The sequence below is a fragment of the Schistocerca gregaria genome, unplaced genomic scaffold, assembly GCF_023897955.1.
Source record: "Schistocerca gregaria isolate iqSchGreg1 unplaced genomic scaffold, iqSchGreg1.2 ptg000448l, whole genome shotgun sequence".
Taxonomy (NCBI): Eukaryota; Metazoa; Arthropoda; class Insecta; order Orthoptera; family Acrididae; genus Schistocerca; species Schistocerca gregaria.
The window spans coordinates 400,174-410,865 of record NW_026061869.1 but is presented as its reverse complement, the minus strand read 5'-3'; positions in this window follow the sequence as shown (position 1 = coordinate 410,865).

The window sequence follows — 10,692 nt, the reverse complement described above, 5'->3', positions numbered from 1 at the left end:
CATATGAACACTTGTCACATAGTCCCGTGCAACGCGGCTGCTAGTCCTCCTTTCATGCAGAATCTTAAGGTCCTAGCTCATGTCCAAGGCGCCAAAGCCAGCTAAAAAGTCAATATTCGATACCTAAAACTTGAATTGTACTACTCCTTTCTGGCTATTACATCAACTTAGAAGCTTCATCAGTGTTCTACTATGGTGCTTTTAGTGTCGCCGCATACCGCAGCACGCGACATAGCTTTGCAGACGATAAGTACAACCGTTTCAGAGAGAAGAGGGGCCAATGTGACGAACTGGATTCAAGTCGATTAGATAACAAATGACGAAAATGGACGGATTTCTCAGGTTTTTACTACATATGAACACTTTTCACATACTCCCGTGCAACGCGGTTTGCTAGTCCTCCTTTCATGCAGAATCTTAAGGTCCTAGCTCATGTCCAAGGCACAAAAGCCAGCTAAAAGGTCAATAATCGATACCTAAAACTTGAATTGTACTACTTCTTACTTGCTATTACATCAACTTAGAAGCTTAATCTGTGTTCTGCTATGGTGCTTTTAGTGTCTCCGCATACCGCAGCACGCGACATAGCTTTGCAGACGATAAGTACAACCGTTTCAGAGAGAAGAGCGGCCAATGTGACGATCTGGCTTTAAGTCGATTCGATAACAAATGACGAAAACGGACGGATTTCTCAGGTTTTTACTACATATGAACACTTTTCACATTCTCCCATGCAACTCGGCTGCTAGTCCTCCTTTCATGCAGAATCATAAGGTCCAAGCTCATGTCCAAGGCACAAAAGCCAGCTAAAAAGTCAATAATAGATACCTAAATCTTGAATTGTACTACCTCTTACTGGATATTACATCAACTTAGAAGCTTAATCTGTGTTCTGCTATGGTGCTTTTAGTGTCTCCGCATACCGGCGCACGCGACATAGCTTTGCAGACGATAAGTACAACCGTTTCAGAGAGAAGAGCGGCCAATGTGACGCACTGCTTCAAGTCGATTCGATAATATATTCCGAAAACGGACGGATTTCTCAGGTTTTTACTACATATGAACACTTTCCACATTCTCCAATGCAACTCGGCTGCTAGTCCTCCTTTCATGCAGAATCTTAAGGACATAGCTCATGTCCAAGGCACCAAAGCCAGCTAAAAAGTCAATAATCGATACCTAAATTGACTACATCTTATTATCTACTACATCAACTTAGAAGCTTCGTCTGTGTTCCACTATGGTGATTTTAGTGTCTCCGCAAACCGCAGCACGCGACATAGCTTTGCAGACGATAAGTACAACCGTTTCAGAGAGAAGAGAGGCCAATGTGACGATCTGGCTTTAAGTCGATTCGATAACAAATGACGAAAATGGACGGATTTCTCAGGTTTTTACTACATATGAACACTTGTCACATAGTCCCGTGCAACGCGGCTGCTAGTCCTCCTTTCATGCAGAATCTTAAGGTCCTAGCTCATGTCAAAGGCGCCAAAGCCAGCTAAAAAGTCAATATTCGATACCTAAAACTTGAATTGTACTACTCCTTACTGGCTATTACATCAACTTAGAAGCTTCATCAGTGTTCTACTATGGTGCTTTTAGTGTCTCCGCATACCGCAGCACGCGACATAGCTTTGCAGACGATAAGTACAACCGTTTCAGAGAGAAGAGGGGCCAATGTGACGAACTGGCCTCAAGTCGATTAGATAACAAATGACGAAAATGGACGGATTTCTCAGGTTTTTACTACATATGAACACTTTTCACATACTCCCGTGCAACGCGGCTGATAGTCCTCCTTTCATGCAGAATCTTAAGGTCCTAGCTCATGTCCAAGGCACCAAAGCCAGCTAAAAAGTCAATATTCGATACCTAAAACTTGAATTGTACTACTCCTTACTGGCTATTACATCAACTTAGAAGCTTCATCTGTGTTCTACTATGGTGCTTTTAGTGTGTCCGCATACCGCAGCACGCGACATAGCTTTGCAGACGATAAGTACAACCGTTTCAGAGAGAAGAGGGGCCAATGTGACGAACTGGCTTTAAGTCGATTCGATAACAAATGACGAAAATGGACGGATTTCTCAGGTTTTTACTACATATGAACACTTTTCACATACTCCCGTGCAACGCGGCTGCTAGTCCTCCTTTCATGCAGAATCTTAAGGACATAGCTCATGTCCAAGGCACCAAAGCCAGCTAAAAAGTCAATAATCGATACCTAAATTGACTACATCTTACTAGCTATTACATCAACTTAGTAGCTTCATCTGTGTTCCACTATGGAGATTTTAGTGTCTCCGCATACCGCAGCACGCGACATAGCTTTGCAGACGATAAGTACAACCGTTTCAGAGAGAAGAGAGGCCAATGTGACGATCTGGCTTTAAGTCGATTCGATAACAAATGACGAAAATGGACGGATTTCTCAGGTTTTTACTACATATGAACACTTGTCACATAGTCCCGTGCAACGCGGCTGCTAGTCCTCCTTTCATGCAGAATCTTAAGGTCCTAGCTCATGTCCAAGGCACCAAAGCCAGCAAAAAAGACAATAATCGATACCTAAATCTTGAATTGTACTACTTCTTACTGGCTATTACATCAACTTTGAAGCTTCATCTGTGTTCTACTATGGTGCTTTTAGTGTCTCCGCATACCGCAGCACGCGACATAGCTTTGCAGACGATAAGTACAACCGTTTCAGAGAGAAGAGCGGCCAATGTGACGATCGGGCTTTAAGTCGATTCGATAACAAATGACGAAAACGGACGGATTTCTCAGGTTTTTACTACATATGAACACTTTTCACATTCTCCCATGCAACTCGGCTGCTAGTCCTCCGTTCATGCAGAATCATAAGGTCCAAGCTCATGTCCAAGGCACAAAAGCCAGCTAAAAAGTCAATAATCGATACCTGAATCTTGAATTGTACTACTTCTTACTGGCTATTACATCAACTTAGAAGCTTAATCTGTGTTCTACTATGGTGCTTTTATGTGTCTCCGCAAACAGCAGCACGCGACATAGCTTTGCAGACGATAAGTACATCCGTTTCAGAGAGAAGAGCGGCCAATGTGACGCACTGCTTTAAGTCGATTCCATAATAAATTACGAAAACGGACGGATTTCTCAGGTTTTTACTACATATGAACACTTTTCGCATCCTCCCGTGCAACTGGGCTGCTAGTCCTCCTTGCATGCAGAACTTAAGGTCCTAGCTCATGTCCAAGGCGCCAAAGCCAGCTAAAAAATCAATATTCGATACCTAAAACTTGAATTTTCCTACTCCTTACTGGCTATTACATCAACTTAGAAGCTTCATCTGTGTTCTACTATGGTGCTTTCAGTGTCTCCGCATACCGCAGCACGCGACATAGCTTTGCAGATGATAAGTACAACCGTTTCAGAGAGAAGAGGGGCCAATGTGACGAACTGGCCTCAAGTCGGTTAGATAACAAATGACGAAAATGGACGGATTTCACAGGTTTTTACTACATATGAACACTTTTCACATACTCCCGTGCAACGCGGCTGATAGTCCTCCTTTCATGCAGAATCTTAAGGTCCTAGCTCATGTCCAAGGCACCTAAGCCAGCTAAAAAGTCAATAATCGATACCTAAAACTTGAATTGTAGTATTTCTCACTGGCTATCACATCAACTTAGAACCTTCATCTGTGTTCTACTATGGTGCTTTTAGTGTCTCCGCATACCGCAGCACGCGACATAGCTTTGCAGACGATAAGTACAACCGTTTCAGAGAGAAGAGGGGCCAATGTGACGATCTGGCTTTAAGTCGATTCGATAACAAGTGACGAAAACGGACGGATATTTCAGGTTTATACTACATATGAACACTTTTTACATTCTCCCGTGCAACTCGGTTGCTAGTCCTCCTTTCATGCAAAATCGTAAGGTCCTAGCTCATGTCCAAGGCACCAAAGCCAGCAAAAAAGTCAATAATCGATACCTAAATCTTGAATTGTACTACTTCTTACTGGCTATTACATCAACTTTGAAGCTTCATCTGTATTCCACTGTGGTGCTTTTAGTGTCTCCGCATACTGCAGCACGCGACATAGCTTTGCAGACGATAAATACAACCGTTTCAGAGAGAAGAGCGGCCTATGTGACGCACTGCTTTAAGTCGATCCGATAACAAATGACGAAAACGGACGCATTTTTCAGGTTTTTACTACATATGAACACTTTTCACATTCTCCCAAGCAACTCGGCTGCTAGTCCTCCTTCCGTGCGGAATCATAAGGTCCTAGCTCATGTCCAAGGCACAAAAGCCAGCTAAAAGGTCAAAATCGATACCTAAAACTTGAATTGTACTACTTCTTACTGGCTATTACATCAACTTAGAAGCTTCATCTGTGTTCTACTATGGTGCTTTTAGTGTCTCCGCATACCGCAGCACGCGACATAGCTTTGCAGACGATAAGTACAACCGTTTCAGAGAGAAGAGTGGCCCATGTGACTATCTGGCTTTAAGTCGATTCGATGACAAATGACGAACACGGACGGATTTCTGAGGTTTTTACTACATAAGAACACTTTTTACATTCTCCCGTGCAACTCGGCTGCTAGTCCTCCTTTCATGCAGAATCTTAAGGTCCTAGCTCATGTCCAAGGCACCTAAGCCAGCTAAAAAGTCAATAATCGATACCTAAAACTTGAATTGTACTACTTCTTACTGGCTATTACATCAACTTTGAAGTTTCATCTGTGTTCTACTATGGTGCTTTTAGTGTCTCCGCATACCGCAACACGCGACATAGCTTTGCAGACAATAAGTACAACCGTTTCAGAGAGAAGAGCGGCCAATGTGACGATCTGGCTTTAAGTCGATTCGATAACAAATGACGAAAACGGACGGATTTCTCAGGTTTTTACTACATATGAACACTTTTCACATTCTCCCATGTAACTAGCCTGCTAGTACTCCTTTCATGCAGAATCATAAGGTCCTAGCTCATGTCCAAGGCACAAAAGCCAGCTAAAAAGTCAATAATCGATACCTAAAACTTTAATTGTACTACTTCTCACTGGCTATCACATCAACTTAGAAGCTTCATCTGCGTTCTACTATGGTGCTTTTAGTGTCTCCGCATACTGCAGCACGCGACATAGCTTTGCAGACGATAAGTACAACCGTTTCAGAGAGAAAAGCGGCAATGTGACGATCTGGCTTCAAGTTGATTCGATAACAAATGACTAAAACGGACGGATTTCTAAGGTTTTTACTACATATGAACACTTTCCACATTCTCCAATGCACCTCGGCTGCTAGTCCTCCTTTCATGCAGAATCTTAAGGACATAGCTCATGTCCAAGGCACCAAAGCCAGCTAAAAAGTCAATAATCGATACCTAAATTGACTACATCTTACTAGCTATTACATCAACTTAGAAGCTTCATCTGTGTTCCAGTATGGAGATTTTAGTGTCTCCGCATACCGCAGCACGCGACATAGCTTTGCAGACGATAAGTACAACCGTTTCAGAGAGAAGAGGGGCCAATGTGACGAACTGGCCTCAAGTCGGTTAGATAACAAACAAATTGAAAATGGACGGATTTCACAGGTTTTTACTACATATGAACACTTTTTACATTCTCCCGTGCAACTCGGTTGCTAGTCCTCCTTTCATGCAGAATCGTAAGGTCCTAGCTCATGTCCAAGGCACCAAAGCCAGCAAAAAAGTCAATAAACGATACCTAAATCTTGAATTGTACTACTTCTTACTGGCTATTACATCAACTTTGAAGCTTCATCTGTATTCTACTATGGTGCTTTTAGTGTCTCCGTATACTGCAGCACGCGACATAGCTTTGCAGACGATAAATACAACCGTTTCAGAGAGAAGAGCGGCCAATGTGACGCACTGCTTTAAGTCGATTCGATAACAAATGACGAAAACGGACGCATTTTTCAGGTTTTTACTACATATGAACACTTTTCATATTCTCCCAAGCAACTCGGCTGCTAGTCCTCCTTCCGTGCGGAATCATAAGGTCCTAGCTCATGTCCAAGGCACCAAAGCCAGCTAAAAGGTCAAAATCGATACCTAAAACTTGAATTGTACTACTTCTTACTGGCTATTACATCAACTTAGAAGCTTAATCTGTGTTCTACTATGGTGCATTTAGTGTCTCCGCATACCGCAGCACGCGACATAGCTTTGCAGACGATAAGTACAACCGTTTCAGAGAGAAGAGGGGCCCATGTGACTATCTGGCTTTAAGTCGATTCGATAACAAATGACGAAAACGGACGGATTTCTGAGGTTTTTACTACATAAGAACACTTTTTACATTCTCCCGTGCAACTCGGCTGCTAGTCCTCCTTTCATGCAGAATCTTAAGGTCCTAGCTCATGTCCAAGGCACCTAAGCCAGCTAAAAAGTCAATAATCGATAACTAAAACTTGAATTGTACTACTTCTTGCTGGCTATTACATCAACTTTGAAGTTTCATCTGTGTTCTACTATGGTGCTTTTAGTGTCTCCGCATACCGCAACACGCGACATAGCTTTGCAGACAATAAGTACAACCGTTTCAGAGAGAAGAGCGGCCAATGTGACGATCTGGCTTTAAGTCGATTCGATAACAAATGACGAAAACGGACTGATTTCTCAGGTTTTTACTACATATGAACACTTTTCACATTCTCCCATGTAACTCGGCTGCTAGTACTCCTTTCATGCAGAATCATAAGGTCCTAGCTCATGTCCAAGGCAAAAAATTTAGCTAAAAAGTCAATAATCGATACCTAAAACTTTAATTGTACTACTTCTCACTGGCTATCACATCAACTTAGAAGCTTCATCTGCGTTCTACTATGGTGCTTTTAGTGGCTCCGCATACTGCATCACGCGACATAGCTTTGCAGACGATAAGTACAACCGTTTCAGAGAGAAAAGCGGCAATGTGACGATCTGGCTTCAAGTTGATTCGATAACAAATGACTAAAACGGACGGATTTCTCAGGTTTTTACTACATATGAACACATTCCACATTCTCTAATGCACCTCGGCTGCTAGTCCTCCTTTCATGCAGAATCTTAAGGACATAGCTCATGTCCAAGGCACCAAAGCCAGCTAAAAAGTCAATAATCGATACCTAAATTGACTACATCTTACTAGCTATTACATCAACTTAGAAGCTTCATCTGTGTTCCACTATGGAGATTTTAGGTCTCCGCATACCGCAGCACGCGACATTGCTTTGCAGACGATAAGTACAACCGTTTCAAAGAGAAGAGAGGCCAATGTGACGATCTGGCTTTAAGTCGATTCGATAACAAATGACAAAAATGGACGGATTTCTCAGGTTTTTACTACATATGAACACTTGTCACATAGTCGCGTGCAATGCGGCTGCTAGTCCTCCTTTCATGCAGAATCTTAAGGTCCTAGCTCATGTCCAAGGCACCAAAGCCAGCAAAAAAGACAATAATCGATACCTAAATCTTGAATTGTACTACTTCTTACTGGCTATTACATCAACTTTGAAGCTTCATCTGTGTTCTACTATGGTGCTTTTAGTGTCTCCGCATACCGCAGCACGCGACATAGCTTTGCAGACGATAAGTACAACCGTTTCAGAGAGAAGAGCGGCCAATGTGACGATCGGGCTTTATGTCGATTCGATAACAAATGACGAAAACGGACGGATTTCTCAGGTTCTTACTACATATGAACACTTTTCACATTCTCCCGTGCAACTCGGCTGCTAGTCCTCCTTTCATGCAGAATCATAAGGTCGTAGCTCATGTCCAAGGCGCCAAAGCCAGCTAAAAAGTCAATATTCGATACCTAAAAGTTGAATTTTACTACTCCTTACTATCTATTACATCAACTTAGAAGCTTCATCTGTGTTCTACTATGGTGCTTTTAGTGTCTCCGCATACCGCAGCACGCGACATAGCTTTGCAGATGATAAGTACAACCGTTTCAGAGAGAAGAGGGGCCAATGTGACGAACTGGCCTCAAGTCGGTTAGATAACAAATGACGAAAATGGACGGATTTCTCAGGTTTTTAATACATATGAACACTTTTCACATACTCCCGTGCAACGCGGCTGCTAGTCCTCCTTTCATGCAGAATCTTAAGGTCCTAGCTCATGTCCAAGGCACCTAAGCCAGCTAAAAAGTCAATAATCGATACCTAAAACTTGAATTGTAGTATTTCTCACTGGCTATCTAATCAACTTAGAACCTTCATCTGTGTTCTACTATGATGCTTTTAGTGTCTCCGCATACCGCAGCACGCGACATAGCTTTGCAGACGATAAGTACAACCGTTTCAGAGAGAAGAGGGGCCAATTTGACGATCTGGCTCTAAGTCGATTCGATAACAAGTGACGAAAACGGACGGATATCTCAGTTTTATACTACATATGAACACTTTTTACATTCTCCCGTGCAACTCGGCTGCTAGTCCTCCTTTCATGCAGAATCGTAAGGTCCTAGCTCATCTCCTAGGCACCAAAGCCAGCAAAAAAGTCAATAATCGATACCTAAATCTTGAATTGTACTACTTCTTACTGGCTATTACATCAACTTTGAAGCTTCATCTGTATTCTACTATGGTGCTTTTAGTGTCTCCACATACTGCAGCACGCGACATAGCTTTGCAGACGATAAGTACAACCGTTTCAGAGAGAAGAGCGGCCAATGTGACGCACTGCTTTAAGTCGATTCGATAACAAATGACGAAAACGGACGGATTTCTCAGGTTTTTACTACATATGAACACTTTTCACATTCTCCCAAGCAACTCGGCTGCTAGTCCTCCTTCCGTGCGGAATCATAAGGTCCTAGCTCATGTCCAAGGCACAAAAGCCAGCTAAAAGGTCAAAATCGATAGATAAAACTTGAATTGTACTACTTCTTACTGGCTATTACATCAACTTAGAAGCTTAATCTGTGTTCTAGTATGGTGCTTTTAGTGTCTCCGCATACCGCAGCACGCGACATAGCTTTGCAGACGATAAGTACAACCGTTTCAGAGAGAAGAGGGGCCCATGTGACCTTCTGGCTTTAAGTCGATTCGATAAGAAATGACGAAAACGGACGGATTTCTCAGGTTTTTACTACATATGAACACTTTTTACATCCTCCCGTGCAACGCGGCTGCTAGTCCTCCTTTCATGCAGAATCTTTAGGTCCTAGCTCATGTCCAAGGCACCAAAGCCAGCTAAAAAGTCAATAATCGATACCTAAAACTTTAATTGTACTACTTCTCACTGGCTATCACATCAACTTAGAAGCTTCATCTGTGTTCTACTATGGTGCTTTTAGTGTCTCCGCATACTGCAGCACGCGACATAGCTTTGCAGATGATAAGTACAACCGTTTCAGAGAGAAGAGTGGCCCATGTGACGATCTGGCTTTAAGTCGATTCGATAACAAATGACGAAAACGGACGGATTTCTCAGGTTTTTACTACATATGAACACTTTTTACATTCTCCCGTGCAACTCGGCTTCTAGTCCTCCTTTCATGCAGAATCTTAAGGTCCTAGCTCATGTCCAAGGCACCAAAGCCAGCAAAAAAGTCAATAATCGATACCTAAATCTTGTATTGTACTACTTCTTACTGGCTATTACATCAACTTTGAAGCTTCATCTGTGTTCTACTATGGTGCTTTTAGTGTCTCCGCATACCGCAGCACGCGACATAGCTTTGCAGACGATAAGTACAACCGTTTCAGAGAGAAGAGCGGCCAATGTGACGATCTGGCTTTAAGTCGATTCGATAACAAATGACGAAAACGGACGTATTTCTCAGATTTTTGCTACATATGAACACCTTTCACATTCTTTCGTGCAACTCAGCTGCTAGTCATCCTTTCCTGCAGAATCTTAAGGTCCTAGCTCATGTCCAAGGCTCAAAAGCGAGCTAAAAAGTCAATAATCGATACCTAAAACTCCAATTGTACTACTTCTTACTGGCTATTACATCAACCTAGAAGCTTAATCTGTGTTCTACTATGGTGCTTTTAGTGTCTCCGCATACCGCAGCACGCGACATAGATTTGCAGACGCACTGCTTTAAGTCGATTCGATAATAAATTACGAAAACGGACGGATTTCTCAGGTTTCTACTACATATGAACACTTTTCGCATCCTCCGTGCAACTCGGCTGCTAGTCCTCCTTTCATGCAGAATCTTAAGGTCCTAGCTCATGTCCAAGGCACCAAAGCCAGCTAAAAAGTCAATATTCGATACCTAAAACTTGAATTGTACTACTCCTTACTGGCTATTACATGAACTTAGAAGCTTCATCTGTGTTCTACAATTGTGCTTTTAGTGTCTCCGCATACCGCAGCACGCGACATAGCTTTGAAGACGATAAGTACAACCGTTTCAGAGAGAAGAGGGGCTAATGTGCCGATCTGGCTATAAGCCGATTGGATAACAAATGACCAAAACGGACGGATTTCTCAGGTGTTTACTACATATGAACACTTTTCACATACTCCCATGCAACGCGGCTGCTAGTCTTCCTTTCATGCAGAATCTTAAGGTCGTAGCTCATGTCCAAGGCACCAAAGCCTGCTAAAAAGTCAATAATCGATACCTAAAACTTGAATTGTACTACTTCTTACTGGCTATTACATCAACTTTGAAGTTTCATCTGTGTCCTACTATAGTGCTTTTAGTGTCTCCGCAT